The sequence below is a fragment of the Staurois parvus genome, unplaced genomic scaffold (genome assembly GCF_062004578.1).
Source record: "Staurois parvus isolate SC_StPar_1 unplaced genomic scaffold, SC_StPar_1.0 ptg000576l, whole genome shotgun sequence".
Lineage (NCBI taxonomy): Eukaryota > Metazoa > Chordata > Amphibia > Anura > Ranidae > Staurois > Staurois parvus.
The window spans coordinates 3548739-3569535 of record NW_028318372.1 but is presented as its reverse complement, the minus strand read 5'-3'; the positions used below and the strand labels follow the sequence as shown (position 1 = coordinate 3569535).

At 48.2% G+C, this 20797-nt stretch overlaps 2 protein-coding genes across 4 annotated transcripts in view; one reads left to right on the top strand and one right to left on the bottom strand.

The window, feature by feature from the left end:
- The window catches only part of KRIT1 (KRIT1 ankyrin repeat containing), a 73028-nt gene extending 54264 nt beyond the window's left edge, over nucleotides 1-18764 (bottom strand). For 2 of the 3 annotated variants that reach the window (XM_089692134.1, XM_089692133.1), the window contains exons 1-2: nucleotides 18640-18764; nucleotides 5506-5589 (exon numbers count right to left, since the gene is read on the bottom strand). The gene's annotated coding sequence lies outside the window, so the exon portion shown is untranslated. The remainder of the gene's footprint in view (nucleotides 1-5505; nucleotides 5590-18639) is intronic. The other variant, XM_089692135.1, reaches the window with a different exon arrangement.
- A 594-nt stretch (nucleotides 18765-19358) lies between these two features.
- ANKIB1 (ankyrin repeat and IBR domain containing 1) overlaps nucleotides 19359-20797 on the top strand; it is a 219450-nt gene continuing 218011 nt past the window's right edge. The window contains exon 1 of the mRNA XM_089692132.1: nucleotides 19359-19636. The gene's annotated coding sequence lies outside the window, so the exon portion shown is untranslated. The remainder of the gene's footprint in view (nucleotides 19637-20797) is intronic.

Genomic DNA, 20797 nt, shown 5'->3' with positions numbered 1-20797 from the left:
ATTCTGGGTCACAGGAGATAAAAAGCAAGTGCATTCCTGTAACTCACAAGAAAGTATGCCCAAAAAAAAAAAAAAAATCTTCGTCCATACTTTTCTTTTAAAGACTAAGTTCCTAATTTTGCACCATGCCAGGTTATATGTTACACCCCCCTGTCCACCTACACAAAGCAGTGCAAAGTAGGAAATGGATGCAGCCTGGCCTATAGGTGAATTGACTTGTGATTTTGGCTTTAGCACAGCTGCAGTGTCTTCCTGGTAACTGACAGATTTCACTGCCTGCCTACAATTACACTTTATAAATGAAGGCAGGATAGTGGCGATCCCTATTTTCAAGCACACACACCTTGCATCCAGTAATCCTCCAGAAGCACATGACTAGGCATTTTGTTGCCTTCTCCTACCACGGTGTGGGAACTTTTAATTTCCCGGGAATAATATTAATAGATCTTTAATACGGTGTATCCTTTCAGTTCACGATTAGTGCTGTTTAACCATTTGACGCCCGGCCAATAGCCGTATGGCATCCGGAAAAATGCACTAGCTTTCCGGGAGGCCACAATATGGCGTACTCCTGCACATGCGCAGTTCGCGCGCTTGCAGAGCTGCACAGCGGGGCAATCTGTCACCGGTCGTGTACCTCGGACACGGCCGATGACAGATCTGAGTATCGGCCCCGCTGCCGGTACCATGGGACCTGCTGTAACCAATCACAGCAGGTCACATGACAGTGGTATACAATAGATGGCTTCATTCATGCCATCCATTGTATACTAGTGTCTAGCTGTGAATGGTCACAGCTAATCACATGCACATGTCATGTGATTAGCTGTGGCCAAATCACAGCTAAGCACAAAAAAAAAACCAAAAAAAAAAGAAACCCCTGAATGAATCGATGTCATTCAGGTAAATGCTTGCTTATAGCAAAGTAATTCTTTGCTATAAGCAAATTGTGTAAAAAAAAAAGACAAAATACTGATCACTTCCCCAAAGTAGTACAATGTTACTATGGTAATATTGTACTACTTTGGACATAGTGAAATCTGAAAAAAAAAAATCTTAAAAAAAAAAAAAAAAAAAAGGAAAACAAAATGTAATAAAAAAATAAAATAATTTTTTTTTTTTTTTTTTTTTTTTTTTTTTTTTTTACACACACTGTCACCAGTCAGTGTCCCTGATCACCGCCATGCCAGTTATATGATGACGCTGTACTGCACTGGTGACAGTATGTAAAAAAAAAAAAAATATTTTATTTTTTTATTTTCCGAAAAATGACAAAAAAAAAAAAAATACAACTTCAAAAAGCTCGCCATGCCTCTTATGAAGTACGCCAGACTGTCTACTTTACAAAAAGGGGTCATTTGGGGGATATCTGTACTGTTCTGACATTCTTGGACCTCAAGAAATTAGATTGGCTGTCAGTACTTCAGGATTGATCAATATTCAGATCTATACCATAGTTTGTGAACTCTATAAGTTTCCTACAAACTAAATAATACATCCTAATTTGGGTTATTTTCACCAAAGACACTTAGCAGAATACATCTCGGCCTAAATTTATGAACAACAATTATTTATTTGCAAACTTTTATAACAGAAACAAAGAAAAACGTGTTTTTTTTTTCAAAATTTTCGGGTTTTTTTTTGTTAATTTAGCAAAAAATAAAAAAACACCAGCAGTGATTAAATACCACCAAAAGAAAGCTCTAGTTGTGTGAAGAAAATGATAAAATTTTATTTTGGGTACAATGTTGTATGACCGCGCAATTGTCATTCAAAGTATGAGAGCGCTGAAACCTGAAAAACGTCCGGGGCAAGAAGGGGGTAAAATGCCCGGTATTGAATTGGTTAAAAAAAGAAAAAATTTTCTTTAAGTCCTCATTCACACAGGCACCAAGACCCGTAGACCGTGAACACATCATCTGTTTATGTAGCTTAAGAGGCCAGCCTATGTAAGTGTAAGGGGATGCAGAGGTTAGATTTACTAAAACTGAAGCACGCAGAATCTGGTGTGCATGGCAGCCAATCAGCTTCTAACTTCAGCGTGTTCAATCAAGCTTTGGCAATAAAACCTGGAAGCGGATTGGATTCTATGCAGAATTGCACCAGATTTTCCATTCTCCAGTTTTAGTAAACCACCCCAGTGGTCATGCGGACACAGTCTTTTGTCCTAAATTGACAGGCGCACAGGTGAGAAGCCCTGAATGCAGACAGTGTGTGTTGGGGGCCACCCACCTGCACCCCTGTCAATTTAGGAAGAGCGGCTTTGTCTGTGCAGCCCCTGCATCCCCTTATATAGGCTGCCTGCACACAGCACCTGGTGGCTCAAGTAACAAACAGATGGTCCATTCATGGTCTGAAGCCCTCAGTGCCGGTTTAACTGAGGTCTAAAAGCAGTCTCTCAACCTTTTTTCTATTTCAATGGTTTTTATTAAATTTTTTAAACAGTATAAACAGAGCCAATAAAACACGCCCACGCAGGGGCTATCAATTGCACAGATAAATAAAATGCAAAAAAAAAAAAAAAAAAAAAAAAAAAAAAAAAAAAAAAAAAGGGGTGGGGGGGCAAAGAGCAGGGATTCAAGAGCGCCAATACCGAACGCCATTACATCCCCAGACTAGCCGGGGGGAGTGAGGAAAGGGCATATTGCAACCAAGGCTCCCATATTTTCAAAAATTTACGTTGGGAGTCGTTGTGGATACTTGACATCCGTTCGTTGAGCATCACAGTGGTCATACGATCCCGCACCCCCTGAAGAGGGACAAACGGACTCTTCCAGGCCTGAGCAATTGTTCTAGTGGCGGATAAAAACAGATAGGAAGCCAACTTCTGCTGGTGAGCTAAGAGGCCCGGTATGGGGCAATGAAGCAAGGCATACTGAGCATCCCGGCGTATGGAGAGATGGAACAAGGTGAAAAGGAGGCCAAATACACGAGACCAAAAACGAAACAGTCTCGGGCATGACCACCAGATATGTAATACATCACCACGATGACCACAACCCCGAAAACATTGATCACTACAGGCAGGGTTAGCCCGGGCCAACCGAGCCGGAACCCAGTACCAACGAAACAATACCTTATAGGCTACCTCCAGTGTGGTTGTAATAAATGAGCATTTAGCTATGAGTGACCAAGCCTTATTCCAGTCCTCCGGATCCACAGTCACTCCCAGGTCGCGCTTCCACTGAACAACATATGAAAGAGAAGTATGCGACGAGCGTCTGTTCAGAGCTGCATAAAGAAGGGATATAAGGCCCGGAGCGCCCGGACGCAGTTGGCAGAGCTGTTCAAAGGCAGATTTCTGGTACGGGAACGCAGAAGTACCCCGCAGCGAGAGCAGCCAGTGTCGCAATTGAAGATACCGAAAAAATTCCGTTGGGGGAATATTCCGGGATTCCCGAAGAGAGTCCCAGGTGGGAAAGGACCGAAAAATCAAAAAGTGTCGCACCTGCGAAAAACCATTAGTCACCCACCAAGAAAACGCCCCTGGGTGATCCAAACCCGGCGGGAAAAGAGGGTTGTTAATAATTGGGAGCAAAGGCAGAAAAGGTGACATCAGACCACCAGAGTAACGTACCGAGTCCCAAACTTGGGAAGCCATAGAAGCGTCGACAGTGCGATAGGGGCACAATTAGGTAGTTCCAACAGGACCCAGAGGGGGACGTCGGAAGAGGCGTGCAACATAGACAGCGGGGCAATCTGGCTCGCTTGATAATACTTAGTCACATTAGGCACCCCAAGACCACCTTGAAGTCTATGGGCAAAAAGCGTACTTTTCGATACTCTGGGGTGCTTATCGGCCCAGATAAAACGCATTAACTTCACCTGAAGCAACCGAAGAAAATGAGGGGGAACCCGCACCGGGAGTGTGCGAAAATAATACAACAATTTCGGCAAGATGGTCATTTTCACCAAATGAACCCGTCCTATCCAAGACAGGTGCGGAAATTGCCAAGAATGCATAAGAGAGGATAGAGAGCTAAGCAATGGATAATAATTCGCAGCAAACAAGGAGTCATAAGTGGGGGTCAAGCAAATGCCTAAGTATTCAAGAGAAGAGGAAGCCCATTTGTAAGGGAAGTGGGATTGTAGGCGCGAAACCAAATCTGAAGACAAGGTAATATTGAGGGCGACAGTCTTATCCAAGATGATTCGGAGACCCGAAATCAAGGAGAAGCGCTCAAGAACCTGTTGCAAATTAGGAAGCGTCGTCAGGGGGTTAGTAAGAGTCAGGAGGGCATCATCCGCAAAAAGGTTCAGTTTGAATTCCTGTCCCGCGTAAGGAACCCCCGATACATTGCAATCGGTCCGAAGCGCCAAAGCCAGCGGCTCAAGCGCCAGGACAAAGAGCGCTGGCTCTCAACCTTTTTTAAACACAGAACCACCCTTGGAATAGCTTTCTGGTATCAGGGAACCCCTTATAATACCTACTATATCTACAACTCAAGATACATTATCATGCTCAGTGAGAAGAATGCTCCTTACACTTGTGGTCACTGGGAAGAATTACCACCTTATAGATAGCTAAAAAGATCAATGGTGTCAGAGGGAACTTATCTGAGAGGTATAAATTGTTCATTGCTCAAGGAACCCCTAACAACCTCTGTAAGAACCCTGGTTGAGGAACCCTGGTCTAAAACAATACTACAAATGAGAGAATCTTTCCATCTGAACATGCTAGTTATCTGGTTGTCTTACTGATTCAACTAGTTCAATATTATCCAAGGTACCAACCCAGAACTAGTATCCATACCAGGAGCTGGGACTTCACCAGTTGGACATTTGCTCCAAGCCAACAACTCAGATCAGAAGTACCGATGCCATAGACCAGGGGTCTCCAAACTTCCTAAACAAAAGGGCCAGTTTACTGTTCTTTAGACTTTAGAGGGGCCGGACTGTGGCCAGTGGAAGTAGAAAAGGTCCAGACGTCAGTGAGAAAAAATAATGCCCTATTGTTTGAGTCAGTCGAAGGAATTGTGCCCCATCATTGGTGTTATTGGGAGGAATTGTGCCCCCTCACTAGTGTCATTAGGAGTTATACCAATGAAGGGGGCACCGGGGGTGGGGGGTAATTATGCTGATATCAGTGGATGAAATCTGGCCCCCGGGCCGCGGTTTGGAGACCACTGCCATGGACAGCCAGTCAACTAGCAATTTTCCAAAGATGGAGAATGGCAGCCTTTTTATTTGTCTCAGTATTGGTTTCCTTTAGATTTACTTGCAGCACCGGAGTCCTCTGAACGATTCCCAAAAGGATAGCCCTGCATTAGGTTTGTATTTATGTATGGTTGTCTCTAGCCGACTTCCTGTGACATTCCATCCATGTACTGGGAGGTGAACTGGATCCTGTCCACAATCAGGCTCACATAACCGTAAAAGGGATATTAGACTGCAAACTCCTTCGGAACATCAACTGCACACCTGATGCTTCTATCTACGCTGTGAAGCCCCGTAGAATCTGTCAGGAGGGGTACAAATACAACACACATAAAGGAAGTTTCTTACCCCTTGTTTGGCTGAGCTGTTCACATGCCTCTACCTCCTCTAGATTTCTTCCCGACAGGTCTGACGGATGGAGTAGAGCAGGGACTGAAAGAAGAGGCGTACAATGAACACATGAATACTTCCTGCTACAGGAAAAAGAAGTCAGACCCTGCCCTGAACGGAACGCTCCATCCCCAGATAATCGAGTACCCCGGCTGGAACGCCTGTCTTATTAACATACTGGCCATGTGACCGCGCACGCCGCACAGTCAACATCCTGCAGTCCCAGACAGGTCACCCCCTCCTCCGCGACACACAGCTGGCACAATGGAAATGGGCCTCTGCCTCAAAGTAGGACTTTATTATTATTATACAGGATTTCTATTTCTATAGCGCCAACAGTTTGTGCAGTGCTTTACAATATGAAGGGAGGCAGTACAGTTACAATACAGTTCAATACAAGAGGGATAAGAGGGCCCTGCTCATAAGAGCTTACGATCTAATAGGGTGGGGACTTTATATACATATCTAAAATTATCATCTGGGGCCAGATGAGACCCTTTGCTTGCCTTTATCCGGCCCTTGAGGCATTGTTCCTGCCACTGACACCAACACTGGGGGGAACAATTCCTCCCACTGACACCAACGCTGAGGCGCCATTCCTCCCACTGACACCAACGCTGGGGCGCCATTCCTCCCACTGACACCAACGCTGGGGCGCCATTCCTTCCACTGACACCAACGCTGAGGCACCATTCCTCCCACTCACACCAACGCTGGGGCACCATTCCTCCCACTGACACCAACGCTGGGGCACCATTCCTCCCACTCACACCAACGCTGGGGCACCATTCCTCCCACTCACACCAACGCTGGGGCACCATTCCTCCCACTCACACCAACGCTGGGGCACCATTCCTCCCACTCACACCAACGCTGGGGCACCATTCCTCCCACTCACACCAACGCTGGGGCACCATTCCTCCACTCACACCAACGCTGGGGCACCATTCCTCCCACTCACACCAACGCTGGGGCACCATTCCTCCCACTCACACCAACGCTGGGGCACCATTCCTTCCACTGACACCAACGCTGGGTCACCATTCCTTCCACTGACACCAACGCTGGGGCACCATTCCTTCCACTGACACCAACGCTGGGGCACCATTCCTTCCACTGACACCAACGCTGGGTCACCATTCCTCCCACTCACACCAACGCTGGGGCACCATTCCTCCCACTGACACCAACGCTGGGGCACCTTTCCTCCCACTCACACCAACGCTGGGGCACCATTCCTCCCACTCACACCAACGCTGGGGCACCATTCCTCCCACTCACACCAACGCTGGGGCACCATTCCTCCCACTCACACCAACGCTGGGGCACCATTCCTCCCACTCACACCAACGCTGGGGCACCATTCCTCCCACTGACACCAACGCTGGGGCACCATTCCTCCCACTCACACCAACGCTGGGGCACCATTCCTCCCACTCACACCAACGCTGGGGCACCATTCCTCCCACTGACACCAACGCTGGGGCACCATTCCTTCCACTGACACCAACGCTGGGTCACCATTCCTTCCACTGACACCAACGCTGGGGCACCATTCCTTCCACTGACACCAACGCTGGGTCACCATTCCTTCCACTGACACCAACGCTGGGGCACCATTCCTTCCACTGACACCAACGCTGGGGCACCATTCCTTCCACTGACACCAACGCTGGGGCACCATTCCTTCCACTGACACCAACGCTGGGGCACCATTCCTTCCACTGACACCAACGCTGGGGCACCATTCCTTCCACTGACACCAACGCTGGGGCACCATTCCTTCCACTGACACCAACGCTGGGGCACCATTCCTTCCACTGACACCAACGCTGGGGCACCATTCCTTCCACTGACACCAACGCTGGGGCACCATTCCTTCCACTGACACCAACGCTGGGGCACCATTCCTTCCACGGACACCCACCATTCCTTCCACTGAATCCACCGATTTATGAAGAACAATTATTTATTTGCAAACTTTTATAACAGAAACAAAGAAAAACGTGTTTTTTTTCCCAAAATTTTCGTTTTTTTTTTTTTGTTAATTTAGCAAAAAATAAAAAAACCCCGGCGGTGATTAAATACCACCAAAAGAAAGCTCTAGTTGTGTGAAGAAAATGATAAAATTTTATTTTGGGTACACTGTTGTATGACCGCGCAATTGTCAAAGTATGAGAGCGCTGAAACCTGAAAAACGTCCGGGGCAAGAAGGGGGTAAAATGCCCGGTATTGAATTGGTTAACAAAAAAAAATAGAACGCTGGGACACCATTCCTTCCACTGACCCCAACGCTGGGACACCATTCCTTCCACTGACCCCAACGCTGGGACACCATTCCTTCCACTGACACCAACGCTGGGACACCATTCCTTCCACTGACACCAACGCTGAGGAACCATTCCTTCCACTGACACCAATGCTGAGGCACTAATCCTTCCACTGACACCAACAGGGCAGTATTCCTCCCACTGACACCATTGACGGGGCACTATTCCTCCCACTGACACCAATGACGGGGCACTATTCCTCCCACTGACACCAATGACGGGGCACTATTCCTCCCACTGACACCAATGACGGGGCACTATTCCTCCCACTGACACCAATGACGGGGCACTATTCCTCCCACTGACACCAATGACGGGGCACTATTCCTCCCACTGACACCAATGACGGGGCCCTATTCCTCCCACTGCCACCAATGACGGGGCACTATTCCTCCCACTGCCACCAATGACGGGGCACTATTCCTCCCACTGCCACCAATGACGGGGCACTATACTTCCCACTGCCACCAATGACGGGGCACTATGCCTACCACTGTTACCAATGACAAGGCACTATACCTCCCACTGCCACCAATGACGGGGCACTATACCTCCCACTGCCACCAATGACGGGGCACTATACCTCCCACTGCCACCAATGACGGGGCACTATGCCTACCACTGTTACCAATGACAAGGCACTATACCTCCCACTGCCACCAATGACGGGGCACTATACCTCCCACTGCCACCAATGACGGGGCACTATACCTCCCACTGCCACCAATGACGGGGCACTATACCTCCCACTGCCACCAATGACGGGGCACTATACCTCCCACTGCCACCAATGACGGGGCACTATACCTCCCACTGCCACCAATGACGGGGCACTATACCTCCCACTGCCACCAATGACGGGGCACTATACCTCCCACTGCCACCAATGACGGGGCACTATTCCTACCACCGTTACCAATGACGGGGCACTATTCCTACCACTGTTGCCAATGACAGGGCACTATACCTCTTAGTGACAACTATTTCTCCCCCCCCCCGAAAACCAAAAATCAGGCATGGTTTACTCCCATTGGGCACAGTAGTCTGAAGGACGGTAAACTGGCCCTTTTAGAAAGTTTGTAGACCTGTTATTGACAATCCCTTAGGGCTTATTCCCACTACGTACATTTTCTATCGGCCCAGGTCACACTAAAGCCCTGTTCACATTACGCAGGTAGAAAAGCCCACACCTGATTCAAATGTCTTCAAAATGTGCGACGCGTGCATGGGTGCCATTATTAACAGCACCCCAAATTCTGCTGTGACTATCACATGGCAAAAGGCACATTTAAAAATCTTACTAAGCTGGTCACGCAAAAAGGAGCAGGAGTTTCTTTTGGGATACAAACATGCATAGGGCAGCCCATTGAAGTGAACAGCCTGCCTTATGCACGACACACAGAATCGCATGGAAATCGCACAATACAAATTGCAAGCTGAAACACTTGTTCCCACGAAGCAATATGTGAACAGTGCCTAAATTTGTGGTCTCATGCAAAGTGCAGATCTGTACTTATTCACACCACATATACACTGGCTTTTGTGGGTTGGTGCATTCTGCACTTCCCCTTATTGAAGAGTCAAATAAGTTTCAAGATGGGGAAATGCCAAAAACCATCAGCCTGCAATACCAAACATACACTATATTGCCAAAAGTATTGGGCCAGCCCTCCAAATCATATGATTCAGGTGTTTCAATCACCTCCATGGCCACAGGTGTATGCAATCAAGCACCTAGGCATGCAGACTGCTTCTACAAACATTTGTGAAAGAATGGGTCGCTCTCAGGAGCTCAGTGACTCCAAGCGTGGTACCGTGATAGGTTGCCACCTGTGCAGTAAGCCCACCTGTGACATTTCCTTGCTACTAAATATTCCACGGTCAGCTGTTATCAGTATTATAACAAAGTGGAAGCAACTGGGAACAACAACAATTCAGTCAAAGTAGTAGGCCACGTAAAATGACAGTGTGGGGTTAGCACATGCTGAAGGGCACAGTGCGCAGAAGTCGGCAACTGTCTGCAGAGTCAATAGCTAAAGACCTCCAAACTTCATGTGGCCTTCAGATTAGCACAACAACAGTGCATAGAGAGCTTGATGGAATGGGTTTCCATGGCCGAGCAGCTGCATCCAAGCCTTACATCGCCAAATAAAAAAGAAAAGTGGCGGATGTCGTGGCGTAAAGCACGCCACCAATGGACTCTAGTGGAGTCCATGTTCTCTGGAGCGACCAATCACGCTTCTCTGTCTGGCAATCCGATGGACATGTCTGGGTTTGGTGGTTGCCAGGAGAACGGTACTTGCCTGACTGCATTGTGCCAAGTGTAAAGTTTGGTGGAGGGGGACTATAGTGTGGGGTTGTTTTTCAGGGGTTGGGCTTGGCCCCCTAGTTCCAGTGAAGGGAACTCTTAAGGCATCAGCATACCAAAAGATTTTGGACAATTTCATGCTCCCAACTTTGTGGGAACAGTTTGGGGATGGCCTCTTCCAACATGACTGCACACCAGTGCACAAAGCAAGGTCCATAAAAACATGGAGGAGCCAGTTTGGGGTGGAGGAACTTGACTGACCTGCACAAAGCCCTGACCTCAACCCCACAGAACACCTTTGGGATGCATTAGAGCGGAGACTGCGAGCCAGGCCTTCTCATCTGACATCAGTGCCTGACCTCACAAATGTGCTTCTGGAAGAATGGTCAAACCTTCCCATAGACACCCTCCTAAACCTTGTGGACAGCCTTCCCAGAAGAGTGGAAGATGTTATAGCTGCAAAGGGTGGGCCAACTCAATATTGAACCCTACGGACTAAGACTGGGATGCCATTAAAGTACATGTGTGTGTAAAGGCAGGCGTCCCAATACGTTTGACAGTATAGTGCAGATGCGCGTGAAACACGCATAAACGCAAGGATACACAGCAAAAAAAAAACAAAAACACCACGCACATCAAATGATGTCAAGCTACATAAATACTGATGTAAACACAAATACAAATGGCATCAATACATATCTAATCTTTGATTTTTTTACCATGAGCTTGTATAGTGTGGCTGAGTGACACCGGGGGCGAGTCAGTAAGGCAGTTGTGATATTTATGGTGGTGTGTGGCTAGGTGCACACTAAGCCTGCATGGTAAAACATGGAGGGGAATTTATCAAAACCGGAGTAGTTGTACACAGCAACCAATCTTTCTTTGCTGGCCATACATTAGACAATTTCCTTATTCCATTAGATTTACCTTTAATTATGTAGTACAAGACCCTGCCTGACTGCACACACATTGAAAGTGTTTACATCTGACCTCATATTATGTGGTTTCGATAAATTGTACAATGTATGGTCAGCCTTAAAGTGGAACTAAGCCCACCAATTGGAGGGGAATAATAAGGGCCTTTCACACTGATGCATTTGTACCTTGCTAAAAAAACACAAGAAAAAAAAAAAATTCCCTTTAAATCCTATGGGACTGTTCACACCACTGTGCTGCGGGTGTGGTGTGGTTTGTTAAAAGTCCTGCATGCTGCATCTTGGGTGTGCTTTACAGTAGTGCACCAAAAATGCAACTCCCATAGAAATGAATGGAAAAAATATGCACCAAAAACGTGATTTTTGATTCACATGTCCACATTTCACAGTGGAAACGTGTTTTTAGTGTGTTTTTTTTTCAATAGAGCAATGTGGAAGCAGAATAAGAGCTAGGCGTCCCTTAACAACAAAACTGGATGAAAAGCACTAACTCTCCAACGCCTCAAAAGAGGTCAATGCCAGGAAGAGGTCATGGAGTCCAATATGTTGATGGCCTTTGGATAAGTTCTTGGCGATGCAGCCCTCCTCAGACTGGAAAATCATCAAAACTGGAAAAGAAGCACATAGGGGGCACAAACACCTAGCGCATTATCCAAGGTTTATTTGAAAAGTAAAAAGGACCAAAAAAACATACACACAATAAAAGTACATGAAAAAGCCTAAAACGCCACAAGGATGGCAGAGTGTCGGACTGATGATACGGTCGGCCTGCTGATGCGTTTCGGGACATATCCCCTTCCTCAGAGCTCAAGGATGGCCTGTCATTGCGGGCCATACTTGTGGCATTTAGGCTTTTTCATGTACTTCATTTCGTGAGGATGTTTTTTGTCTCTTTACTTTTCAAATAAACCTTGGGATAATGCACTAGGTGTTTGTGCCACCTGTGTGCTTCTTGTCCGTTATGCAGGGCATAGATAGGTCGAAAAAAAAAAATAAATAATAATAATAAAAAAAAAAAAAAAAAAAAAAAAAAAAAAAAAAAAAAAAAAAATCGGCCAATTTTCGCACCCTTAATGGGTTAATTGGTCGGCTGTTTTTCTGGATTTTGTCAGATTTTTTTGATCGGTAAAGTTGGGGAAAAAAAATAAAAAATTTTGCCGATCGGACGATTTTCGTGCTAATGATGGGCAAATCGGCTGATCTTCTTAACGATAAAAAATCTGCATGAGCTGTGACCTGCAAGAAGAAGAAGAAGAAGGAGAGAGGAGAGAAAAAGAAGAAGAAGGAGAGAGGAGAGAAAAAGAAGAAGAAGGAGAGAGGAGAGAAAAAGAAGAAGAAGGAGAGAGGAGAGAAAAAGAAGAAGAAGGAGAGAGGAGAGAAAAAGAAGAAGAAGGAGAGAGGAGAGAAAAAGAAGAAGAAGGAGAGAGGAGAGAAAAAGAAGAAGAAGGAGAGAGGAGAGAAAAAGAAGAAGAAGGAGAGAGGAGAGAAAAAGAAGAAGAAGGAGAGAGGAGAGAAAAAGAAGAAGAAGGAGAGAGGAGAGAAAAAGAAGAAGAAGGAGAGAGGAGAGAAGAAGAAGGAGAGAGGAGAGAAAAAGAAGGAGAGAGGAGAGAGGAGAGAAGAAGAAGGAGAGAGGAGAGAAGAAGAAGGAGAGAGGAGAGAGGAGAGAAGAAGAAGGAGAGAGGAGAGAAGAAGAAGGAGAGAGGAGAGAGGAGAGAAGAAGAAGGAGAGAGGAGAGAGGAGAGAAGAAGAAGGAGAGAGGAGAGAAGAAGAAGGAGAGAGGAGAGAGGAGAGAAGATGAAGGAGAGAGAAGAAGGAGAGAGAAGAAGGAGAGAGAAGAAGGAGAGAGAAGAAGGAGAGAGAAGAAGGAGAGAGAAGAAGGAGAGAGAAGAAGGAGAAGAAGAAGGAGAGAGAAGAAGAAGAAGAAGAAGGAGAGAGAAGAAGAAGAAGGAGAGAGAAGAAGAAGAAGAAGAAGGAGAGAGAAGAAGAAGAGAGAAGAAGAAAAGAAGAGAGAAGAAGAAAAGAAGGAGAGAGAAGAAGAAAAGAAGGAGAGAGAAGAAGAAAAGAAGGAGAGAGAAGAAGAAGAAGGAGAGAGAAGAAGAAGGAGAGAAGAAGAAGAAGAAGGAGAGAAGAAGAAGAAGAAGGAGAGAGAAGAAGAAGAAGAAGAAGGAGAGAGAAGAAGAAGAAGAAGAAGAGAGAGAAGAAGAAGAAGAAGAAGGAGAGAGAAGAAGAAGAAGAAGAAGGAGAGAGAAGAAGAAGAAGAAGGAGAGAGAAGAAGAAGAAGAAGGAGAGAGAAGAAGAAGAAGAAGGAGAGAGAAGAAGAAGAAGGAGAGAGAAGAAGAAGAAGAAGGAGAGAGAAGAAGAAGAAGAAGGAGAGAGAAGAAGAAAGAAGGAGAGAGAAAAAGGAAGAAGGAGAGAGAAAAAGGAAGAAGGAGAGAGAAAAAGGAAGAAGGAGAGAGAAAAAGGAAGAAGGAGAGAGAAAAAGGAAGAAGGAGAGAGAAAAAGGAAGAAGGAGAGAGAAAAAGGAAGAAGGAGAGAGAAAAAGGAAGAAGGAGAGAGAAAAAGGAAGAAGGAGAGAGAAAAAGGAAGAAGGAGAGAGAAAAAGGAAGAAGGAGAGAGAAAAAGGAAGAAGGAGAGAGAAAAAGGAAGAAGGAGAGAGAAAAAGGAAGAAGGAGAGAGAAAAAAAGAAGGAGAGAAAAAGAAGAAGAGAGAAAAAGAAGAAGAGAGAAAAAGAAGAAGAGAGAAAAAGAAGAAGAGAGAAAAAGAAGAGAGAAAAAGAAGAATTCCAGTCCGCCATTATATTTGACATGAAAATGTATTGCGGTTGCAACAATGTATCTATTTGTATCTGAAAAAAAAAAAAATCGCAATACTTTTTAATGGCAAATATAATAGCGGGGCTCTCTGCAGGGACAGAAGTAATTTAATGCCAGCCGTAGACGGGAAGAAAATCAGATGATTTTTTTTTACCGTTGGCGGTAACGTCGGCCTATTGAACAACCGATTTTTCGTGTTTTTGTTAAAAAACCGGCCGGTTTTCTCCCCGTCTATGGCCTGCATTAGTATCAGTCTAGCAACAAGACTGGATGATGCGCTCTGGACATCAGGGGCGGACTGACAACTCATGGGATCCCCGGGCAATAGGGGATCATGGGGCCCCTGTGTCCTTGCCCAAACTCAAAAAAGCCTATGAAAAAGGTACCAGGGGCATCTCATGGGGCCCCCTACTGACCCTGGGCCCTTGGGCAGTGCCCGAGTTTCCAAATGGTCAGTCTGCCCCTGTCTGGGAGTTTATTAAGTCAGACTTCATGTGGCAGGTAAATGGCCTACACCTATAGCAAGGGCGTTAGCCACCCCTTACCTGCACAGGCAGTTGTTTTGTAAAAGGCGAACTATGCTTTTTAAGACGCTTAAACCACTTCCAGTCCGGACACTTTCACCCCCTTCCTGTCCAGGCCAATTTGCAGCTTTCAGCGCTATCACACTTTGAAAAGACAATTGCGCGGTCATGCAACACTGTACCCATATGAATTTTTTAGCAATTTTTTGAGACAGATAAAGCTTTATTTAGGTGGTATTTATTCACCACTGGGATTTTTATTTTTTTTTGCTATATAAATGAAATAGTCCAAAAATTTAAAAAAATGTTTTTCCTATAAAATTTAGCAAATAAATAATATTTCATCATAAATCTTGGCCAAAATTATTCAGTTATCTTTTTAGTAAAAAAAAAAAAAAATAACCCAAATTAGTTTATAACCAAAAAGTATAATTTTTTTACATTTTTCTTTATATTATTGTTTATGTTTTTCTCTACATACTGTCACCTACTTGTGTGGGGTGATGAGGATTTTTTTTTTTTTACAGATTGCCTTTACACTTATAAAGGCTGTAAAAGCAATGCTTTCTCCTCTCTGGTTGCATTCTTGCAGTCATTGAAAACTACTGTGTGAGCTGTGATTGGTCACAGCTTGCCACATGGTACAAGGCTGTTGTGAATAGCCTTGTACCATGTGACCTCTGTGATCATTCACAGATGTCACACGTAGTAAGCAATGATGTCAGAAGTGACATCATTGCTTACTACTCTGCATCTGATCACCGATTGGCCAATCAGTGATCAGATGATCGGGACCTCACACAGAGGTCCCATATGACGTCCGGAGGACACACTGGGCACCGGATCGCGGTGCTGCGCGCTCGCACAGTCAAGAATGGCGGGCACCATTTATGAATGGCAACCCACCCCTGGACTACCACTGTCTGGCTGTTTATATACAGCGGCCGGGCGGCAAGTGGTTAAGGGCTTGTTCATACTTGACTTCTTCCCAAATCCCCCTATAGCATTTGACAGGAGCTAGACAGGCGTTTTAACGCTCCCCAGACTCCCTATGTGCATTTTTGAAGCATTTTCCAAGCGTTAAAACCGCATCACAAAATGCCTATAATGAAGTCAATGGTATTAAAGAAGCCCCACAAATGCCTGCCAGGTGTTTGAGGAGTGTCACCATAGACTTGAATGGGAGGCGTTGAAAGGCTTCAACTCCTCCTGACTGGACATGAGGCGTCAATTTTTCCACAACGCTGTGTGAACAAGCACTGTGTGCTGCCATGTGTATAATTTTCATAGGTGTTTGAGGAACTTTAAAAACGTTCCTCAAACGCCTGCAAAATGCCTGCCTACAAAGCTAGCCTAAAGCTGGCCGTACATTAATATTTTATTTATTTCAGGTACTTATATAGCGCCATCAATTTCCACAGCACTTTACATATATATTATACATTCACATCAGTCCCTAACCCTCAAGGGGCGTACAATCTAAGGTCCCTAACTCACATTCATACATACACATACTAGGGCCAATTTAGACAGGAGCCAATTCACCTACCAGCATGTCTTTGGAGTGTGGGAGGAAACCGGAGTACCCGGAGGAAACCTACACAGGCAAGAACATGCAGAGAACATGCAAACTCCAGGCAGGTGGTGCCGTGGTTGGGATTCGAACCAACAACACTAGTACTGCCAGGTGGAAATGCTAAGCGGTTAGCAATGCATGGATAGAAGAAGGAAGAAAAAAAAAAGGATCGCTCGAAAAAACTTCAATGCAATCAATCATTCGGCTTCAAAAACGTTAGTGGGCTCATTTCAATTCTCGAAATGCAAAGTTAAATACCGTCATGTCGGAACGATTTTCTAAACATTAGTAATGGAATTGATCGTAACAGTTCAAAGAAACGTGCAGCACGTGTGAGTGTGAAAATGTTACCCCGGAATCGTGTGATCGATTGACAACAAATATACCACTTATGTCATTAATGATCGATAATATGTTGACAAGTGTGGAAGACAATTCAATACAATGATGACGTTACCACAAAGGCATTCAACAAATCTTTATCAAAAATTCCTTTCAACGATACCAACTGAGGGGGCGCTATTCCTCCCGACCATGGGGCCGCTATCCCTCCCGACCATGGGGCCGCTATCCCTCCCAACGATACCGACGATAGGGCGCTATCCTTCCCAACGACGGGGCGCTATCCTTCCCAACGATACCGACGATAGGGCGCTATCCTTCCCAACGACGGGGCGCTATCCTTCCCAACGACGGGGCGCTATCCCTCCCAACGACGGGGCGCTATCCCTCCCAACGACGGGGCGCTATCCCTCCCAACGACGGGGCGCTATCCCTCCCAACGACGGGGCGCTATCCCTCCCAACGACGGGGCGCTATCCTTCCCAACGACAGGGCGCTATCCCTCCCAACGACGGGGCGCTATCCCTCCCAACGATACCAACGACGGGGCACTATTCTTCCCAACAATGGGGCACTATCCCTCCCAACCATGATGGGGCGCTATCCCTCCCAACCATGATGGGGGCGCTATCCCTCCCAACCATGATGGGGGCGCTATCCCTCCCAACCATGATGGGGGCGCTATCCCTCCCAACCATGATGGGGGCGCTATCCCTCCCAACCATGATGGGGGCGCTATCCCTCCCAACCATGATGGGGGCGCTATCCCTCCCAACCATGATGGGGGCGCTATCCCTCCCAACCATGATGGGGGCGCTATCCCTCCCAACCATGATGGGGGCGCTATCCCTCCCAACCATGATGGGGGCGCTATCCCTCCCAACCATGATGGGGGCGCTATCCCTCCCAACCATGATGGGGGCGCTATCCCTCCCAACCATGATGGGGGCGCTATCCCTCCCAACCATGATGGGGGCGCTATCCCTCCCAACCATGATGGGGGCGCTATCCCTCCCAACCATGATGGGGGCGCTATCCCTCCCAACCATGATGGGGGCGCTATCCCTCCCAAGGATACCAACCATAGAGTAATGGCTGCCAGTGCTATCCAGTGTTGTCTGGTGGGGGGGGGCGGCAGTCCACCTGTCAGAACACAATAGCTCAGCGGGAAGATCGCTGTACAATCATCGCATAGTTAGTACAGGGAGCTCCTCTTGAGCTCTTTAATTTTTTTTTCCGTTCAACCGCTGTGGTGAATGAAATAAAAGCTGATGGCGTCCACCCAGCTTTGGGGTGATACTGCCTCCCATTCTACCTCCCAGAAATAATGAGCATCTAACTCTGCAATACAGGAAGGGGGAGGGGAGACACTGCGGGGTAGTTTTCCACTAATTCCTGGATTTGGCCTTTCCCAGGCGAGTTCTTGTCATCAGCTCTTCTACGTGAAGACGATGCGGCCTTCGCTCAGTAGCATCACATTACCCACTGTCCTCTCCTACCGGTCCAAGCAAGAAGGGGGGGGGGGGACATATTTTGCTTCCCCCCCCCCCCAGAGATGAAACAAATCCTCCTACATAGGATGCATGTATGTGTCTGTCTGATGTCTTCCCTTCTCTGCAGGCGTTTAAAGTCCAGAATTTTTAAAGCTTGCCCAAGAGTTCAGAAAAAAGGAGGCGGGGAGCTGAAATGACACACCACACAGCTGAGGGGAAGGGAGGGGAAGGGAGGGGAAGGGAGGGCCCCCCCCCACAGAGACAGAGCTAAGGCTGTCAATGGCAGGCTGTGTGCTGGAGATCCATCCTCTGTCAGTGTTTCTCTTGCTGATCACAGAGGGAGGAGGCAGCACACTCAGAGCTCTGGACTGAGACCAGCACACACTACAGAGGGATGTGCTCTGTCCATAGTTCATGTCTGAGGTGTACAACCACCCTGGCGGGCCCCTATTCTGCGCTGGGTATGGCAGATCTCAGGGTCCCCATACATGTTACAATCTGAACACAGTAATCAACTTTAGAATGACCAGAAAGGACCTACCGAACCAATCAGGCGGCCCGTGTACTTCACTTGCTGGCAGATCTATAGAAAGTTGTCCAATCAGATTGTAATATGTGTGTGTTGGGCCTCAAGGAGATTGTACAATCAGAGTGCGACCATGGAGGAGGGTGAGAGGCGTGGTACCCTGTGCCATGCAGCTGACAGGGGGTGGCCCCCTTCTTGAAGGGGAGGGGGCAGCACTAGTAGGTCGACCTCGTGGGGTGACTTACCTCAGCAGGCGGCTGGCTCCGGGGCTCCCCCACACACAGCCTCTCCCACCGCCGCCAGCATGTCTTCCCTGGGCGGAGCCATAACAAGGCAGGGGGCGTGCCTGTTCCTCCAGAATCCGGATCTGCGCGGAAGCCAGCGAGGAGGCGTGGAAAGGCGAACGAAAGCGAAACCCACCAGTAAGCGCTTAGTAGGCGGAGTCAGGAGGCAGGCCTCTTTTGTGTTTGCTTTTTGGGATGAGGGCGTGGCTAAGGGGCCGGGTTATGCAAATAAGGGTGGACGTTTTTCAAGATGAGCGGTGTTGGGAAAATATGGGCGGAGGCTAATGATTTGCCAGCGCTATAGGGCGGGGTGATAGGTGAGTTGGGCGGATCCTGGCGCTGTTGCTGCGGGTTTGTCAGCCGCGGTAGGCGGAGTTTTCGGCTTTGCGTTTTTGCTGCTGTGTAATTTGGGAGGGGCTATGGTTAACTGGGCGTGGAACGGTACGGTACTCTCCGGCGAAGGGCTGGGCTAATTGTGGTTGGGGCGGAGCTTATCTCTGTTGTCTCTGTGAAAGGCGTGGTTAAAAACTGATAGGGCGGGGGTTGGTCCTATGAGTGGGCTGAGCTATGTGTCGGAGTTCTCTCAGGGCGGGGTCTCTGCGAACGGGGTGGAGCTTGGCTCAGTGTTGCTGTGTACAGTCAGCGCTGTGGGCGGGGTGTGCTCGGTAGGCGTGGCTCGGCTGGTTTGGGTCTCGGTGGCGGTGGACGGGTGCTCGGTGTGCGGGGAGGGGGTCGGTGTCAGACGCAGTGGGGCGGATTCTTCTCCCGGAGCCCGGGGCTGCTGGGGATCGCTGGGCGGTAGCAGCGGACAGAGCGGGTTCCGGGTCGCTGGAGTGGTTCCGGGGGCCTGTGGCTGCCTCTGTCTCCCGGCTGTGCGAGAGGGAGGGATGAACCCCGGACACTGGAGGAGAACGAGGACGCCTGGACACCCCGACTCCCTGCATGGACTCCGACCATAGTGAGTGCCACTTCTTCCTGGGGGACAGTGATCAATGCTGGGGGGGGGGGGATCAGTGCCTGGTGGGGATCGGTGCTTGGGGATAGTGATCAATGCTGGGGGGGATCAGTGCCTGGGGAACAGTGATCACTGCTGGGGGGATCAGTGCCTGGGGAACAGTGATCACTGCTGGGGGGATCAGTGCCTGGGGAACAGTGATCACTGCTGGGGGGATCAGTGCCTGGGAGACAGTGATCACAGCTGGGGGGGGGGATCAGTGCCTGGGAGACAGTGATCACAGCTGGGGGGGGGGGATCAGTGCCTGGGGAACAGTGATCACAGCTGGGGGGGATCAGTGCCTGGGAGACAGTGATCACAGCTGGGGGGGGGTCAGTGCCTGGGAGACAGTGATCACAGCTGGGGGGGGGGGATCAGTGCCTGGGAGACAGTGATCACAGCTGGGGGGGGGGGATCAGTGCCTGGGAGACAGTGATCAATCCTGGGGGATGATCAGTGCCTGGGAGACAGTGATCAATCCTGGGGGATGATCAGTGCCTGGGAGACAGTGATCAATCCTGGGGGATGATCAGTGCCTGGGAGACAGTGATCAATCCTGGGGGATGATCAGTGCCTGGGAGACAGTGATCAATCCTGGGGGATGATCAGTGCCTGGGAGACAGTGATCAATCCTGGGGGATGATCAGTGCCTGGGAGACAGTGATCAATCCTGGGGGATGATCAGTGCCTGGGAGACAGTGATCAATCCTGGGGGATGATCAGTGCCTGGGAGACAGTGATCAAGCCTGGGGGATGATCAGTGCCTGGGAGACAGTGATCAAGCCTGGGGGATGATCAGTGCCTGGGAGACAGTGATCAAGCCTGGGGGATGATCAGTGCCTGGGAGACAGTGATCAATCCTGGGGGATGATCAGTGCCTGGGAGACAGTGATCAATCCTGGGGGATGATCAGTGCCTGGGAGACAGTGATCAATCCTGGGGGATGATCAGTGCCTGGGAGACAGTGATCAATCCTGGGGGATGATCAGTGCCTGGGAGACAGTGATCAATCCTGGGGGATGATCAGTGCCTGGGAGACAGTGATCAATCCTGGGGGATGATCAGTGCCTGGGAGACAGTGATCAATCCTGGGGGATGATCAGTGCCTGGGAGACAGTGATCAAT